Source organism: Echinops telfairi, unplaced genomic scaffold (assembly GCF_000313985.2).
Source record: "Echinops telfairi isolate 266 unplaced genomic scaffold, ASM31398v2 ScPeMD7_7425;HRSCAF=8463, whole genome shotgun sequence".
In the NCBI taxonomy this organism is placed as follows: Eukaryota; Metazoa; Chordata; class Mammalia; order Afrosoricida; family Tenrecidae; genus Echinops; species Echinops telfairi.
This window is the reverse complement of record NW_022111325.1, coordinates 6533455-6553575: the sequence shown is the minus strand read 5'-3', so window position 1 is coordinate 6553575 and position 20121 is coordinate 6533455. Positions and strand designations below refer to the sequence as shown.

Genomic DNA, 20121 nt, shown 5'->3' with positions numbered 1-20121 from the left:
GATGGCAAGGTTATTCACATCCTTGGTCTACAGTCTCAGAGGGGATTCACCAAGCATTTTCTCCACGGATATTTTTAAATAAACTGAAACAGCTTTAAAATGGATCAAGACAGAGGTCAAATGAAAACATTTTACATTTTGAGCTAACTATGTCTGTCATAATCAACTTTACAATGCTCTCTGTCTGATAACAGACATATCCCTCAATTATGATCAAAGGTTAATTTGTGGATCTTTCAAATGGATTTTGAGCTTCCACTGTCACTCATAGCCTTCTGCAAATGAGGTATTGACAATTAAAGCTCTGATAACATTCCCTCGTTTCGATTTGGATTATATTATTTCTAATCCTTGGATCACTCAGACTGGTGTGCTTCTTCCATGTGGATTTAGTTGACAGCTCACTTAGAATTCTGTATGTTTTAAAACAAGCCTTTAAGACCCCCAGATGCTATTCTTTCTGATAGCTGAACACTATCTAGTTTCTTCACTACACTTTGCTATAGCACCCATACTTTTAATGACTTCTTCATGAGGGCAAGAATCAAACAGGGCCATGTCCTAAGAACTAATTGCTCTTAGATTGGGCTAGAATTAATTCCAAACTCCAATTTCATCCATGCATCTAGGCTTAGATATGTCCCTGGTGCACCGTAAGGCATTGTTTTCATTTTAGATTCATGTTAGAGAACATTATCAATCATTCACCTGCCATCAGGAATATTTACTTTTCTTAAAGTTAGAATTTAATACTAAAAGTGTTTTTATATCTATGGTTTTGTTTTTAGATCAAGTAGAGATTGTATAATATTGTTGACCCTTGAGCCCTGTAGAGATTAAGGGTGCCACCACCTCTGTGCAGGCAAAATTCCATGTATAACTTTTGACTCACTAAAAATTAACTATTAATTCCTACTGTTAGCCAGAGGTCTTACCAATAACATAAACAGTCAATTAAGCATACAATAGTGTGTATGCTCCATATATTATATATGCACCCACATAAATAGCATTTTCAACATGAGATTAAAAGGTATTTTGCTAAATGCATAATATTTTCACACCTGCTGACACATGTGCAACAACTTCTTCCCAGATTTTTTTTAACAATGGCCCTTAGGTTGGATTCATTTATCTCGAAATGGTAGGCAACCACAGCTTCAGACATCAATTTGCAGTGCATGCCAAGTAATTCAGCTCCTTCTTAGAGTGTCATGACTTTCTCTGCTGTTGGGGAGCACTTACAGCTTCACTAGCGGCACTTCATATGGGTTCCTCTTGCTATTCAAAATTAATGGTATTGTACTAAATGGAAAATATGAAAGAACCTTAAGAGATCACTTGTTATTGTGATCTGCAATTTACAGGACAGATGAACTGCTCCCAAAGGTGATTGGCATCCCATGTCATTTTTGAAATCCACCTATAAGTGTACTCATACAGTTTAAACTTGGGTTGTTTAGGGCTCAACTATTCTAACTTCATAAAAAAAATAGCATGTTGTCTTTAACATTTGGGGTATTTGCATAACTTTTTACCACCACTGAAATCTTTAATATTAACAAAGAAACTTTCAAAACATATTTTGTCTCCTTTGGGTATCTGCCTTGTTCTTCTGCTTTTCTTTGCCCCTATTCTTCAGTCACCACCACGTGTCTGTCAGTTTGTTGTACTGGGGTGGCTTGTGTGTTGCTGTGAAGGTGGAAGCTATGTCACTTACATTTCAAATCCAGCCAGGAAACCTGAAGTGTCTTGGGCGCTTCCAGAAACAGGTTCCAGTGGCACTTCCAGAATAGGAACAGACTATGAAAAAGGAATAGTGTCCACTTTGGAAGACGTAGCCACTGAAAATCCTATGCATTTTATTTAAATGTTGTCAGATACTGAAGGCCTAATGAATAGAAGCAAAACAGTTTCAGAGATAGTGCCAGTGGTTGGGCCCCTTGAGTTGAAAGGCATTCCAAATATGACTGAGGAGAACCTGCCTTCTCAAAGTAGAATTGACTATGGTGATATAAATGGAGGAAATCCTATGATAGTAAGGCCTTCAGGGTCTTCATTTTCTAATGAGGCACAACTCAAAACGAGATGAAAGAGCTGAAAACATTAGTTAATGATTGGAACTCGGACTGGACAAAGTATGAATATAGGGCTATTAGAAGTCATAGAAAATGAAATGGAAAGCATAAATATCAATATCCTAGATATTAGTAAGCTGAAATGGACTTATACTGGCCAATTTGAATCAGAAAATCAAATTGTTTTACTATTATGGGAATGACATATTAAGAGAAATGGAGTTGTGTTCATTGTCAAAACGGAAAATTGATGGTTTATCTTGAAGTACAGTGCTGTCTCTATTAGGAATATATGTGTCCTTTTTCAAGGAAATCCAATTAATGCAACTATTACTCAAATGTATGCACCAACCACGAAAGCTAGAGATGAAAAAATTGTAGAAGTCTATCGACATCTTTAGATGAGAATTGATCAAACATGAAATCAAAATGCATTGATAATTATTGGCAAATGGAATGCAAAAGCTGGAAACAAAGAGGAAGATATAGTACTGGGAATATAGGTTCTTAGTGTTAAAAAGAAAGACAGAGATCCCATGATATAATTTTACAAGACTAACGATTTCTTCATCACAAAAAGATTTTTTCAGCAACATAAAAGGTACATGCGGACTTCTCCAAATAGAATACACAGAAATCAAATTGACTACATCTGTGAGAAGTTACAGTGGAGAAACTCAATATCAGCAGCTAAAACATTAATTGCTCATATGTAGGTTCAGGGTGACACTGAAGAAAATTGATACAAGTCCACAAGAAACAAAATATGACCTTGAATCTATCCCATTCACATTTTGAGAATGTCTCAAGACCAGATTTGTTGCGTTGAACACTAATGACAGAAGACCTGGTGAGCTGTGGGAGGACATCAAGAGCATCATTTATGTAGAAAGCAAAGGGCCATTGAAAAGATAAGGATGGATTGCGATGAGAGTTGTACGAGCCCCTAATAAAATGATTAAACAAAAGAAAAGATAAGGAAGAAAGGAAAGATCAAAGTGGATGTCAGAAGAGATTCTGAAACTCAATTATAGTCACTCTTAATTGCTAAAGCAAATGAAAGAAATGAAGTCAAAGAGTTTAACAGAAAAATTCAAAGGGCAACTTTGACGAGAATACAAAATAAAATATTACAATGAAATGTGCACGGTCCTACAGTTAGAAAACCAAAAAGGAAGACCACACTCAGTATATATTAAACTGAAAGAACTCAAGAAAAAATTCAAGTCTCAAGTGGCAGTATTGAATGATTGCATGGGGAAAACTATTGAATGATGTCGGAAGCCTCAAAAGAAGATGGAAAGAATACAGTCACTATAACAACAACGACAAAAAACTAGTTGACATTCCACCATTTCAGAAGGTTGCTCATGAGCAAGACCCAATGGTTCTAAAGGAATAAGTTCAAGCTGCACTGAAAAAATTCACAAAAAACAAGGTTTCAGGAATTGATGGAATATGAACTGAAATGTTTCAACAAGTTTATGATGCACTAGAAGCATTTACTTGTCTATGCCAAGATATTTTGAAGACGGTTACTTGTCCAACTGACTTGAAGAGAATCATATTTGTACCAATTCCAAAGAGAGATGACCAAACAGAATGTTTATATTATAGAACAATAACATTAATATCACATGCAAGTAAAATTTTTCTGAATATCATCCAACAACATTTACAGAAGTACATTGCCAAGGAACTTCCAGAGGTTCAGGCAAGATATAGAAGAGGATATGGAATAAGGAATATCATTGCTGATGTCAGATGGTTCTTGGCTGAATGCAGGGAATACCAGAAAGATGTTTAATGAGATCTTATTGATTATGCGATGGCATTCGGCTATGTGGATCATAACTAGCTATGGATAACCTTGAGAAGAATGGGAATTCCAGAACACTTCATTGTGCTCATGTGGAATTTGAACATGGATCAAGAGGCAGTTGTGGGAACAAAACTAGGGAGTACAGCATGATTTAATATTTGGAAAAATAGCATCAGGGTTGTATCCTCTCACCATACTTATTCACTTTGTATGCAGAGCACATCATCAGAGAAGCTGGATTGTAGAAGAAAACAACATTAGGATTGAAGGAAGGCTTATTAACAACCTTTGATATGCAGATAACACAACCTTGCTTGCTGAAATTGAGGACATGAAGCTCTTGCTGATGAAGATCAAGGATTGCAGCCTTCAAGGTGGATTACAACTCAATTTAAAGGAGACCAAAATCCTCACAGTATGTAGCCAGTAGGTAACTGAACTGGAAGGTAACATCATGATAAACGGAGAAAAGATTGAAGTCGTCAGGCTTATTGCTTTCTTGGATCCAAAATCCATGTTCATGGAAGCAGGAGTCAAGAGATCAAAAGACACGTTGTATTGGGTAAATCACTGCCCAAGACTTCATTGTTGTTGCTGTTAGGTGCCATTGAGTTAGCTCCAAGCCATAGCATCCCTATGCACAGCAGAATAAAGAACTGTACAATCCCGTGCAGTCTCACAATTGTTCCTAGGCCTGAGACCAGTGATGAAGCCACTGTGTCAATTCATCTCACCAAGGGCCTTGCTCTTTTTGCCCCACCCCCACCTCCACTTTACAGACAACAGGTTCTTCTCCAGGGTCCAGTCTCTCTTGACAATATGTCCAAAGTGTGTTAAGACATTCTTTCCTCTAAGGAGCACTCTGGCCTTACTTATTCCAATACAGAACTATTTGTCCTTGTAACAGTCCATGACACGTTCAATATTCTTCTCCAGAACCACAATTCAAATGGATCCATTCTTCTGTGGCCTTCCTTATTCAATGTCCACGTTTTATATGCATATGAGGAATGAATAATACCATCACTTGGGTCAGGTGTGCCTTAGTGCTCAAAGAAACATCTTTGCTTTTAATAATCTGAAGAGGACTTGTGCAGCAGATTTACCCAATGCAATGTGCCTTTTGATCCTTTGACTGCTGATTTCATGACCATTGATTGTGAATAAAAGTAAGACACAATCCTTGACAAATTCAACCTTTTTTTGCATTTATCATGATGTTATCTCTCGGTTCCAATGTGAGGATTGTTGTCTTCCTCGCATTAAGTTTAATTCACACTGGAGGTCACAATCCTTGCTCTTCCTCATCAAGTGCTTCAATTCTTCCACACTTTCAGCAAGCAAGTTTATCTGTCTGCTTACCACAGGTTGTTTAGAAGGCTTCCTCCAATTCTTATGTCACATTGTTCTTCATATAATCCAGATTCTCTGATGACATCTCAACATATCGATTGCACCAGTATGGTGAGCGAATACAACCCTGATGCACACCATGTCTGATTTAAAACAATGCAGTATTTACTTGTTCTTCATTCACAACTTCTTCTTGATTCCTGTACAAGTTTCAAATGAGCGCAATGAAGTATTTTTGAATTCTCATTCTTCTCAAGGTCTTCCACAGTTTATTGAGGTCCACACAGACCAATGCCTTTGCATTGTCAATAAACACAAGTAAACATGTTTCTGGTATTCTCTGCTTTGAACCAAGATCCATCTGACATCAGCAACAATATCCCTTGTTCTATGTCCTCTTCTAAATCCAGCCTGAACTTGCATTTCCTTGTCAATGTGGTGCTGCAATCGTTGTTAGATAATCTTAAGTAGAATTTTACTTGTGTGAGATATCAATGATATAGTTCTATAGTTTGAGCTTTCTGTTGGGGCGCCTTTTTTTGGAATGGACACAGATATGGATCTCTTTCAGTTAGTTGGCCAAGTAGCTGGCTTCCGAATTTCTTGGCATAGATACTGCCAGCAGTATCTCTGACTAGCAGGTAACATCATGATAAATGGAGACAAGCCACTCAATGTCAATGCTGTTTCCTTTGTTTAGGCTTTCAGTATTTGAAAATGCTATGCATAAGGCTTTCAGTGACTTCTTCTTCTGAAGTGGGGAGCCAAGTCCATCTATACTGTCTGTTCTTAGTCTGGAAGCTCAGTTGAATCTTGTTCACTTTGGGTGATCCTACAGGCATTTGAAAAACAAGTGTACTGGCTTCTAGCATCACAGCAACACACAAGTTACCACAGCATGACAAACTGACAGACAAGTGGTGACAAAACTTCTTTAGAGTGTTGAAAAGCAGGGAGTTAGCATTGAGGACCAAGGTGTGCCTGATCCAGGCCATGGCATTTTCAATTGCCTCATATGTATCACCTGAAAGTTGAACATTGAAAAGAAAGACCAAAGAAAAAATCAATGCATTTTAGTTATGGTGCTAGTGAAGAATATTGAAAGTATCATGGACTGCCAAAAGTACAAGCAAATTGGTTTTTGGAAGAAATACAACCCCAATACTTCTTACAGTCAAGGATGGTGACCTTTGTCTCAAGTACTTTGGACGTGTTGCAGGAGAGACCTGTCCTTGCAAAAGGACATCATGCTTTGCAAAGCAGAGGGGCAGCAAAACAGAGGAAGACCCTCAGAGGATGGATTAACAAAGAGGCTACAACATTGGGCTCAAGCATAAGAATCATTGTAGAATGGTGCAGGACCAGTCAGTGTTTCGTTGTGTTGTACATGATATCACTAGGGAAGAGCAGACTCAACGGCACTAACAAGAACAATTCTTCAATCATGGGAAGCTCTTATTCAATCTACTACTTATTTTGCCATCTTGTTGGCCAAGTGCACAGCATTTTCAAAAATTACCTCCTGAAAATTGCCTTCCTCTTCTGACCGTTTTGTTTATCCTGTGCATTTCCCCATCTCCTCATGCTCTACTTCTTCATGTGGCATTTCTTCAGCCAAACAGAATCATATGAGTCAGATGGAATCATCATATGAACTAGAATGGCTAGAATCCTACGTCATTTTACCTGGTGAAGGGTCTTTCTCAAGTTACTATTTTCTACATCCTTCATACATTAGAACTTTACATATGTGTTAAAAGCAATTTGATTTAGATTGATTTCAATGATCTACACAAGAAAATACATAGGTTACATTAATTCATTTCTGAAAGTGTCACCATATTAACATTACTTATAATCACGTTGTCTTCACAAATATTTTTTTCTAAAAATAAATGACCTTTCAAGCACCTAATTTAAATTAATTCTAAATTTAGTTAGCTATTGCTCTCATAAGAGTTTATGCTTAAGTAGTATAAATGGAGCACATTAAGCTTGAATTTTATGCTCCAGGTTATATTTTGTAATCGCATACAAATGGGAAACACAGGTCCAACACAACCAGGAATAATTCATTTAGGACCCTTATCATATACATGATGAGAGGTGCCATGGAAATAACTGTATGTTCCCCAAAGTAGGTGTCATCTTAGCTGAATCATGATTCTCAGTGGTTTGGCAGGGATATAATTATATAATGTGGTAGTTATATAATGTTGCAATCATTCCCCATAATGTAATATGATCATTGCCCATAGGTGATCAGCCAATCATCTATAAAGGAATTAGAGTGGGATGTAACATGCTTACTCAGATCACAATCCATCCAAAGCAAGGACAGTCTCCATGGATATGATATATGTAAATCACCTTTTATAAAAAGATAGAGAAGAGAGTAGATACCAGACGAACTTCTGTTCAACCAAGAAAAACAACCCATGAATGGAGCATGTATTTTGGACCCTGATCTCTTTTCTGGGAATATTCTGGATTCAAAGGAAAACTGATGCCAAGACATATCTCCAAGGAATGCCAGACCCACCCATGTTGAGAAGACACAAGCCAACCGGGAAAAACTTTCCTTGGAGCTGGAATTCCCTGAATTCTAACTTATAGTTTCCTAATATGTGAGATAATAAATTTGTGATTATTAAAACCAGCCACACATAGTATTTCTGCTGTAGCGGTACAGGACTAAGACCACAGAAGATAGAAGGGACTATTGTGGTTGAATGGAGAAGTTGTGTGCTATTGAGTTGATTCTGACTCATATAAAATCTATAGAACAGAATAGAATTGCCCGATAGGGTTCCATAGACTATAACTTTATGGAAGCAGATCGTCAGATCATTTCTTCCAAAGAGTGGCTGGTGTGTTTGAACCAATGACCTTTCAGCTAGCAGTTAAATGTTTCACGGCTGCACTGCTAGGGTTCCTCCTGTGTGGAGATAAATTGTCACCATACCAATTGTAATAGTTAAGGTTTATTGTGCCAACCAGGCCAATAAACACATGTGGGATCAATTGAAGGGTAGTGAGATAAATGGCTTGGTGAGCCTCACCTTTTTAGTTCTTGGGTCTCTTGCTCTCTAATGATCCGATCAGGGCCAGCTGCCTTTGCAAGTTCCTTGCTTCAGCTGGCAAGGCTCACTTCCTGTGAGACATCCCTGAGGAGAAGCCACATGGACCTACCCTGATGCAGCCCTGGGTGCTGAAGCAGCCGCATGGAGACCCCTGCCAGCACTGAGATGCTTACACGCTCACTGATTTTGGCTTTCCTCCTGCAGTCAGCATCATTGTGTGTGTTTTGTGAGATCGAGGAGGTGTTGGACATATGGGCTAATGTTGGATTTATGGGCTTGGACAACAGTGGATTGGGATGCTTTCTTAATGTACACTTACCCTTTATATAAAACTCACTCTTTTTTGGTGCCATTCTTTTTTTTTTTTTTTTTAACATTTTATTAGGGGCTCATACAACTGTTATCCCAATCCATAAAAACTCACTCTTATACATATGAGTTTCTGTGGATTTGCTTCCTAGTTTACCTAGACTATCACACCAATCATCTATATACTGTGCATACCCATTTCTGACAAATAGAATAGCTAGAAGAGAAAAGTAATGGAATAGGTCACTCTCTCTTGGGTCACTTACTCTCCCTTTCTTTTTCTTTCTGTGTGTGTTGGGAGGGGGCAGGGGGGTAAGGGGAAAATTACCTACTTCCAATATACCAGTATTTTATGTATAAGGCTTTTAATTTGATTAGTCAACTAGATAGTAGGTTTCTCAAGTAACTACAGGATAAAAGGTATAAGCTGGATGGGACTTTAATGATCACTTTATTCATAGACCTTGTTTAAGAGAAGGACTGGCCTATGTCAAGTAAAGAATGATGACTTGCCAGGAGCTTCGTAGTTGGCAGTAACTGCACACCCTGTTCTCCAGGTCATGGTCCTCAGCACTGCTGCCTTGAGCTTGATATGGGGATCTGAGGAAAACTTAAGAAATAGGGCAGCACATACCTCACAAAAAATGACTCAAATATGTGTCCCAATCTAATCAAGACCAGATTATATACCCGCATAAACTCTCCTTATGTCCTTATGCTGGTTAAAAGAACAAAACACAGCTCACTGCCACGGAGTCGTTTCTGATTTACAATGACTCTAAAGAACAGGGTAACACTGCCTATGGGTTTCTGAGACTATATCTCCTTACAGAAATAGAAAGCCTCATTTTTCTCCCACAGAGTGGCTGGTGGTTTTGAATTGCCAACCTTGTGGTTAAGAGCCCAATGTGTAACCACTATTATGAATATTTGACTGGAAGTAGTCTAAAAGAAAGTAATATGTTGCTTTCTAACTTGCTGGTTATGATGTTGTGAATGCAGTATTGTGGAGGAAAGTACCTTTAAAGGACATGGATTCCAGGGTGTGTTCTCAAAAATATATGGGCATATATAGCCCTATCCTTTTTAAGCTTTTGGCCAGTGGCAGGCAAGGACCATAAGAGGCTCCCCAGTATTGTTGCTCCTGGGTTGTTGCAGTAGTCACTTTCTCAGTACTAATCAGGAAATTAGGAAAAGGGCCTGACTATCTGACCAGTTGTTATTTCTGTCAAATCAAAAAAGGAAATAAACATTCATGTGTCTAACATTTTAAAAACTCCAGCAATTGAGGAGCAACGATTTCAGAAGGGAAGGCGAGTTTGTCAATTAGATTGTGCTTTGTGCAATTCTCCTTAGACCCACTTTATCCTCATGTTTTTATTTGTTCACAGACCCTGGTATGAGGGCTCTGGGCCTTTCCTGACAGGTTATTTGCTGGTTCTAGTTGAAACTGAAGAAAATTAAAACAAGTTAAAAAGTGAAAGGAGATTCCTACCAGAATTTAGAGAGCATTGCAAGAACATATTTGACCTATTAAGCACTGAAGACTGAAGGTCAGATGAAGTGGGAATAACAGATATGGGGAAAAAATCAAAAGGTTATTTTAAAAAATAGGAAAGAAAGAATCAAAGATGTCAGAAGAGATTTTTGAGATTTGCTCTTGAATGTGGAGTAGCTAAAGCAAATGGAATAAAGGATGAGGTAAATGAGCTGATGAGAAAATTTCAAAAAGCAAAGAGACTAGTATAGATTACAATTCAATTTAAAAAATCTTCACAAACAGATGAATAGATAACATCACAATAAATGGACAGAAGATTGAAGTTGTCAAGGATTTCGTTTTACTTGTACCTACAAATGAAGCTCATGAAAGCAACATTCAGGAAACCAATGGCCATGTTGCATGGGGCAACTTTGCAGCAAAAGACCGCTTTAAAATGTTAGAAAGTGAAGATTTCACTTTGAGGACAAAGATACTCCTGGCCTAAGCCATGTTATTTTCTATCACCTCATATACATCTGAAATCTGGACAATGTATAAAAAGGCTAGAAAATGGATGCATTTGAACTCCGGTGTTGGCGAAGAATATTGGAAGCACCGCCAGAAGAGCAAACGAATGTGTCAAATGGGGAAGTACAGGCAGAATGAGACTTAGCAGCAAAGCTGTCGAGACTTTGTCTTATGTACTTTGGACGCTTTTAGGAAGAACTGGTCCCTGGAAAAGGACATTATGCTTGGTAAAGAGAAGAGTCAGCAAAAAAGAAGAAAGCTTTCAATGGCCTGGATTGAAACAGTGGCAGCCACAATGGGCTTAAATGTAACAGCTCTTGCGAGGATGGCCCCGGACCAGGCAGTGTTTCATTCCTTTGTGCATGGAATCACTATGAATAGGAACCCACTCAATGGTGTGCAACAATCCGTGTCCAAGGAGCACTGGTAATGCAGTGAGTTAAATTGGGCCACTAACTCAAGGTTAGTTGTTCAACTCCCCCCCTCCCCCCCCCCATCCCCAGCTGCTCTTGTAAACTCAAGAAGCCGTTCTCCTCTGACCTCTCAGGTTGTTTTTGAGTCAGACTGCTTCCAATAGCTGTGGGTTAAAAGTGTTCGATTGTATTCCTTTCTTCTTCATTGGGACCACTTTGATTAAATTGATCTATTTGACTATTTTTATGTCAATTTTATACAGTTTAAATGAATTTATTTTTAAAATAAAGGATTGGATTTATGCTTCTATACTAATTTTAGAATTAACTTGCCAATTTCCATGCAAAATTATACTGGGGCCTCAAGTGGAATATTTCTATTGATTGTGAGAAATTTGACATCTTTGTATTTTTAGAATCTTTTCACTCATGCATTTGGCTTCATTTATATAGTTCTTTCTACATTTTTCAGTAAAATTATATAATATTTTTTCAGTGGCATCCTGCATATTTTATTATGTTTTTGAACAACGCAAGAGTTTTTTGCTATTATTTTAAAGTATATTTTTCAAGACACATTTTTGGATAATTTACATACAATAAAATTCACTCCTTTAAAATGTGCAGTATTCCATGACTTTCAGGATTTTCAAACTTTTGCAACTGCCATCACAATTAATTTTAAATAAAATCTTTCACTCACAAAGAAACCTTGTGCACATTAACAGTCACTCCGCTTTTTCCTTTCCTCCAGTCTCCAGAACCCACCAATCTGTTTTCTGTCTGTACTGGTTTACCATGGACATTTCATAGAAACATGATCATATCATACGTGACCCTTTGTATCTGGTTTCCCTCATGGAGCTCTCAAGGTTTAGCTACTTTGTAGCTTGTATTGGTTTCTTTCGTTTTTGCTGAACAATATCCCATTATGTCAGTTCTACAGTTGTTTCAAAAACCAAACAAACTTACTGCCATCAAGTCAATTCCAATCCATATGGCAAAGTAGAACTGCTCCGGTGGGTTTTTGAAACTAACTCTTTACAGAAGTAGAAATTCTCATCTTTCTCCTGCAGAGGGGCTGGTGGGTTTGAACTGCTAACGCCCAGTGCATATCCCACTATATTACCAGAGCTCACCATTGAAAAAAAAGGTATCAGTTCTGTCAATAGATGGACCTTGATTGAAAGCAGAGGATGCTAGAAAGATTTTTTATTGTCTATGCTAAGACATTCGTCTGTGTGAACCATAACAAACCATGAATAATCTTGAGAAGAATGGGAATTTCAGAACACTTCATTGGTCATGTGCAACTTATACATGGATCAAAGGCAGTTGTATGAACAGAGCAAACAAATATTGCATGGTTTAAATTCAGAAGTTTGCATCACAGTTGTATCCTCTCATGATATATATTTACTCTGAATGCACAGCAAATCATCAGAGAAGCTGGATCATAGGAAGAAGAAAATAGCATCAGGATTGGAGGAAGGTTTATTAACAACTAGTGATATGTAGATGACATCATCTTGCTTTCTGAAAGTGAAAACACTAGAAGCACTTGCTGATGAAGATCAAGGATTGCAGCCTTCAATATAGACTGCAACTCAATGTAAGAAGACCAAAATCTTCACAACTGGACCAATAGGTAACATCATGATAAATGGAGAAAAGATTGAAGTTGTCAAAGATTTTACCTTGCTTGGCTTCACAATCAATGCTAAAAGAAGCAGCAGTAAAGGATTTAAACACTGGGTAAATGTGCTACACAAGACCTCTTTAAAGTGTTGAAAAGCAAGGATGTTACTCTGATGACTAAGCTGAGTTCCACTAAAGCCATGACATTTTCAATTGCCTCATATTCATGTGAAAGTTAGACATTGAATAAGGAAGACCAAAGAAGAATTTATGCATTTGAATTATGATGCTAGGGCATAATATTGAAAGTATATGGACTGCCAAAAGAACAAACTTACCATGGAAGAAGTAAGGCCAGAGTGCTCCTTAGAGGCAAGAATGGCCAGCCTTCTTTCAAGTACTTTGGACATGTAATCAGGAGAGCCCAGTCCGTGGAGAAGGATGTTCTGCTTGGTAAAGTAGCAGGGCAGAGAAAAAGAGGAAGATCCTTGACCAGAAGGATTGATACCGTGGCTGTCATGATGAGTTCAAGCATAAGATCGGTTGTGCGGATAGTGCAGTGCCTTGCAGTGTGCCACCTAACAACTTCAAAACACTGTTGTGTACTCGTCCTTTAGGGGACAGACATTTGTGCTATTTATACTCTTTAGTTGTTATAAATCATAGTGCTATGAACATTCAATGACACAGTTTTCTGTAGATTTATGCGTTCCTTTCTTTTGGATATTTATTTAGAAGTGGAAATGTTGGGACATGTGTTAAGCGTATTTTTAATATTTTAAGGAAGGACTAAAATTCTAAAAGTAGTAGTACTGTTTTAAATTCCAACCAGCAATAAAAGAGGGTTCCAATCTCTCCAAATTCTCAACACTTTTAATTGATTATCTTTAATAGAACAAACACATAATAGGTAGGAAGTGATATCTCACAGTAGTCTTAATCCCTCACTACCAAACATGTTGTGCATCTTTTGATAGGCCATTTGGATATTTGAATAACTCCTTTGCAAAATATCTATTCACATATTTTGCCCATTATTAAATTAGGTCATAGTGTCTTTTAGTTTGTTTGTCTTGTTTTATTGGTGAGATATGTGTCATGTTTATATTCTGAATACACTTTCTTAACCAGGTATGTGATTTGCAAATATTTTCTCCTATGATATGTGTTGTCTTTTGACTTTTTGTTAGTGTCCTCTAAGGCACAAATTTTTTTAGTTTTTTAATAATTGATTTTTAATTAATTTTTTAATTCTGTGTGATGTAATGGTCCAACTGTTATGTTTTAATATCCAGTTTTTTCATCATCATTTTTTGGAAAGACTATACTTTCCTCCAGAAAATTATCTTGTTAACCTTGCTCTAATACAAATGATCATAAATGTGAAGAGTTTATTTCTGGATTCTCAGTACTTGTGAGATATGTAAATGTCTGAACACATTCACAGAGTTGTGAATATACATTATTATAACAGTGATTTTATACGTCTACCCTATGACAGTACCACTCTATCTTAGTGTTATAGATGTGTAGAACATTTTGAAATAAGAAAGTTTGAGTCCTACAATTCTGTTCTTTTTCAAAATTGCTATAGAAAATTGAGGATCAATTTGTCTATTTTTTTTTGCAAAAAGTAGTTGAGATTTTGACAAAAAGTACAATAACTCTGTTAATCAATTTGGGTTATATCCTCATATAATCCCTCATTATATGAGGGATGCCTCATATACATTTTTTTGAAAAAATTCTTTTCAAGCTATGTATTTAATTTTTTTTTTACAAAACAACCTTATCCCTCTTTGAGGAAGACGCGGCTGCCGTCCCACCGCGCTCCGCCCCCCTGCTCCCAATTCTGACTCACCGCTGTTCGCTCTCGTAGAGCGTCTAGGAACAAGTCGGTCAGAAAGCGCCCCGCCGCCATGGCATTTAAGGACATCGGAAAGACGCCTGTGGAACCAGAGGTGGCCATTCACCGGATTAGAATTACTCTGACCAGCCGCAACGTGAAATCCTTGGAGAAAGTGTGTGCTGACTTGATCAGAGGGGCTAAGGAAAAGAACCTGAAAGTGAAGGGACCAGTTAGGATGCCTCCCAAGACTGAGAATTAGGACCAGGAAAACTCCCTGTGATGAAGGTTCTAAGACCTGGGATCGATTCCAGATGAGAATTCACAAGCGTCTCATTGATTTGCACAGTCCTTCTGAGATAGTTAAGCAGATCACTTCCATAAGTATTGAACCTGGAGTAGAGGTTGAAGTCACCATGGCAGATGCTTAAATCAACTATTTTAATAAACTGATTTATCTGTTGGTAAAAAAACAAACAAAAACCAAACCAAACAAAAACAACCTTATCGCCTTCTAAGTGCTCTCCATTAAATTTAATACTTTTGTGAAATCTGTGATTCCATTTTTGGAAACATTTTTCAAACTCATCTGCTTGGATGGCTGACAGCACCTCCTTCATTTTTTCTTCACCTCTTCTACATCATCAAATTGGTGACTTGTCATGTCCCTCTTCACTCGTGAAACAAAAAGAAGTCACAAGGAGTGAGGAAGGTGTGTGGGGCCAGAGAGGCATGATGCTTTTGCCCAAAACTGGCATTGTTGGGGTGGCAAAACTAGACCCCCGTCTGCCACAAATCAGGTCTTTTTTGTCATGCACTGTTACACAATCTTTTCAGAACATCTAAATAGAAAACTTGATTAACAGTCTGACCTGATGGAAAGAACTCCAAATGCACTATTCCACCCATCCCCCATCAAAAAACATACAAACAAATGAGCTTCGTGTTGATCTTTAATTTCCCTGGAAACGTTTTTTTGGGTGAGGTGACGATGGCATCTTCCGCTGGCTTGTCTGCTTTCTGGGTTGTAAAAGAGCACATGTCTTATCACCAGTAATGACTTGGGGGGAAATCTGGTGGCTTCAGGGCTGTTCTTTCAGTTCCTGGCATATTTCCACTGGATACTCTTTTTCTTGGTCAGTCAGAACGCGAGGCATAAATTTCTCAGTGACCCTTCGCATTCCCAAATCTATTTGCTGAACCGAGCACCAAGATAGTCCAGACCCTTTCCCCATCTCTTCAGTGGTCTGTTGTCAGTCACAGAGCACAAGTGTACGGATTTTTTCATCTATTCAGGAAGTTGATGGATGTCCAGAATGAGATTTGTCATCAAATGACATTTTACCTATCTTGAAATGAGAAAGCCATATGTACACTTGTACATTTGTACACATTTTCCGCATAGCACTGTCCTTATAAGCTGTGTTCAACAGCACAACAGTTTCTGCGGCATTTTTACAGAGCAGGAAACAAAATTTCACAGCTGCGTGCTTTTCTTTAAAATCTGTGCTCACAGAAGACAAGGCTTGAGAAAAACTGCTTTCACAAAAAATTCACTGTGACCAGAGAGAACCTTCCCAGGAGATGCCGCTGGGTGCACTAACCCTGAGCATGTTGCTTAATGCTTGCCTAGAGGGAAAACTGCATACTACGAAAGCTCTGCCCAGGGGAGCTTTTTTCCATTTTTTATTTTGTTTTGGGGGGGAGGGAGGTGCTTCCCTCCCTCTTCGTATTGTCATATAAACTAATTCTAGTATATGAAAACATGACAACTTTTGATATTTCAGATATTCTTTAATTTCTTTCAACAATATTTTGTAATTTTGAGTAAGCAAGCCTTGTACCTTGAGGAACCCCAAAAGAATAATACCAGTAATCTGAATAACAAAGACTATTGGATTTTTAAAAGCCTAACATTCATTTTAAAATAGAGCTGAGCATTTGACCACAATTTGGACTTAGGTTTTTTTTGCTTCATATGCTGAACTTCCCAGTCAATTGGGGTACACATAATGTTTATTATTGTAAGAGTAAAATATATAAATAATTTATAATTCTGAAGTGTTTATTTTACATAGAGTTTTAAGTAGTTCAATAAGTAGGGAAATAGATTAGTATTCATATAAATATTAAGAGATAATGTGTTGGTATGATAGTTTTGAAAAAGCATTGTATAATTGCTAAGCTAGTAAATATTTCCATGTAATAAAGTATAAAAGTAGAATAATGAAATTAGATATCAGAATTCTATCTCTTGATTATGTGCTGTTCTGTGTTTATAACATTGAAACAAATTTTAAGCATCATGTTAATTTTTTATTAACCACGAAACTTCATAACATAATGGATTTTTAGCAGAATGTCAGTTTTGCCATCAAAATTATAAATGACAATGCCTAGGACAAATTATTTTAATCTAGATCTAATAAAGAATATAAAGAGAGCGAAATATTAGATAAAATAAGAGGAAATAAGAGGTATTTCCTGAAAGATATTTTGCTTCTCCACTAATCTCAGTTTCTCAGTTGAAATATGAGCATTTACTTAGGGTCCCAATTATTTTATTAAAAACTCTTCTTATGAAATGCCAATTGCTTCTATGTGATCATTGTTTAATAATTAAGCTTTAATGTTATTAAGTTTTGAAAAGATTTCATTTTACTTCAATATTCCTAAAATATAATTTAAGTTAATGAGCTTTATCATCGTCGTTAGCTGAATATAGATTTTACTCAACCATTGAATTAAAAGATATTTTCAATGCACTGCTAATCATGAAATAGAAAAAGAACAGAATATAATAAATGAAAAACATCGGAGAGTATTGCATGCAGGCAAAGTATTGTTTTGTGAATGTTTTGTTTCACTTTGTGTGTGTGTGTGTGTGTATACTACTCAGTATTGTTATATGAGGAGGTCCCCCCCAAAAAACTGGAATTACACTAAGCAGAGCAGAACTTTCGTAGTTTGTATTTTTCCCAATAGCGGAGCAATTCGCTCTGAGTAAGTGCACCCAGTGGTGTCAACTGGGAAGGTTTTCTTTGGTCACAGTGAATTTTTTCATAAAAGCAGTTTCACTTGAACCTTATTTTTTGTGATGGCCAATTTAAGAGAACAGCATGCAGCTGTGAAATTTTCCTGCTCAGTAAAAATGCCACAAAAATTATTGTGATAATGAACACAACTTACACGGACAGAACTATGGAAAAACTCAAGTGTACAGTGGTTTTCTTGTTTCAAAACAAGATAAATACCTATTTATGATAAACCTCTTTCTGGATGTCCATCAACTTCCCAAATGGACAAAAATGTCAACTCGTAGTACATTTGGATTTCATTCCACCAGGTCAGACTGTTAATCAAGATCTCCATTTTGAGGTTCAGAAAAGATTGTGTAACAGTGTGCCACAAAATCTGCCTGATTTGTGGCAGACCAGGGAATGGTTTTGCCACCACAACAATACACATGCTCATGCAGCCATCTATCTCATGGCGCCAGTTTTTGTCAAAAAGAGCATGCCTCTCTTATCCCATGTACCTTACTCACCTGACCTCACACCTTGTGATTTCTTGTTGTTTCCCAAAAGAGGAACATGAAATTGGACAGCAATTTGATGATGTAGAGGAGGTGAAGAAAAGAACAAGGGAGGTGCTGTCAGCCATCCAAACAGATGAGTTTGAAAAATATTTTCAAGAATGGAATAAGAGTTGATAAATATAATGTCATGGAGTGTACTTTGAAGGTAATAAGTTTTAGCTTTGAAAAAAATTTTGGGTTTTCTTGAGTACTCCCTTGTAATACACATTTCTAATTGGGGACTGAGGGCCACAGTAAAAAGAGTTTGAAGTCCACTGATCTAGGAAATGAAGGTGCATAATGTGGAGCGGGCAAATAAGCATAAACTGCTGGTATTATTATAAGGTTAAGATCAAAGTTTGGAGAATATTCTTTTGTAAGGAACTGTGAATAAATTACCTCAAGATTAATGAAATATGTAGTAGCATTTAGAATTTAAGTGTTTGGGGGAAGAAAATAAGAATCAAATATTAATTAATAAAGTAATATAAAATGACCAGGATAAATGATAGAGTTAAGAACACAGGGATTACATTAGCTAATAATAATGATAACACAGTTCATTCCTTAACACTTTCTGCAGTTATCATAGAAATATCTGCTATGTTGATTGTAATGTAATTGAGTCTTATATCAGAGCAGGTAAGATGAACAAGAATTGGTAACCTTGGTTTACAGATGAGAAAGGATTTAGTTATTTGTTTAGGAATGATGGTAAGGGACAAAAGAGGGCTATATTCCAGTGTTTTTAACCTTTTATGCTCTTCCCAACAAAATATACCAGTTGGTAAGGGAAGGGTGGAGCCCATATGTCTGAGAAACTAAGAGAAGCAATCAATTTCTGTTACTGGTGAGCTCACTGTTTCAAGCTAATGACTGGGCTGTGTCTGGAGAATCATCCAAAAGTTAGCTTCCTTTCCTCATTCTCAAGGGCATTTTAGGAGAGACTCTACCTTGAATTAGAAGCATAAATAATGGTGATTACAGACAGAAAACACACACACACAGAGTTGCCTCCTAAAATGGGTGAGATTGAACACCCTTTGTTTATCATGTGTAATTAGTAGGATTTTATGGGGGGGGGTAGCTATTTTCTTACTATAATAAAAATAAGAAATATTTGTCTTTCTTTTGTTATTTGCAAAGAACTTTCACATTCATCTTCTTATGTGTGTGTCACAAGAACCCCTTGGTACAAATTTTAGAAATCAGGAAATCAAGATTCAGAGAGATTAAGTAACTCGTTCAAGCGTATTCATGATGAATAAGGAAGTAGAGCTAGGACACAGACCAGAGCTTTGGTCTTCCGGTGCTTATGTTCTTTCCACTTCCCTCTATGGAGCGCCAAGAACTGCCACTGGACATTTTCAGTAGTTGCCTGAGGTCCTAGGTATGGACTATCTATTATGAAGAAAGTTGATGGGACAGTGCAGTATTTTCAAATTCACATGATAAAATAAAAATAAACTTTTATCTACTGAGTAGACGCGAGAATGACTATTGACAAACACAGGGTGATTTCATTGTGAGTTCCACCATAAATTTCCCAAAAGAAAAAAAAATGTGGTTGCATTTAAATATGATTAAACCCTAATGGACTATTTAAGAAATTAAGGTATTTGGACACTGTTTTTGATTTTGAAATTAACATAGAGGGGAATGTGATCTGAAGACACATTACTTGGTACATGTGAAGTGTTCGGTTTTGGATGTAACTGTGCAAACAGCTGTCACCTAGTTATAACAACACTCATCAATTTTGTGCTTTCACCTACACAACCATCATGGGAAAGTTCACCATAGAAATAGAGGATCCTCGGAGGTTTGAAGATGGGCAGTGAGAAAGGGGATAGTAATTTCCTTTCAATGACGATTTCAATAGAGGGTTTGCAAAGAGGTGCTTCTGTTGGTTGTTTCTAACTGAATAGGCGCCTGTCCAGGCTGAGTGACCAATGAGGATGGCAGTACAGGGTTTTCAGTAAGTGGGAAAG

General features: G+C 37.3%; 1 protein-coding gene and 1 pseudogene across 1 annotated transcript in view; one reads left to right on the top strand and one right to left on the bottom strand.

Annotated features, from left to right (window-relative positions):
* Positions 1–20121, bottom strand: part of LOC101645485 (olfactory receptor 10J4) — a 48720-nt gene that overhangs the window by 26586 nt on the left and 2013 nt on the right. The gene's annotated exons all lie outside the window — the stretch shown is intronic.
* On the top strand, positions 14627–14984 carry LOC101645174 (annotated as a pseudogene).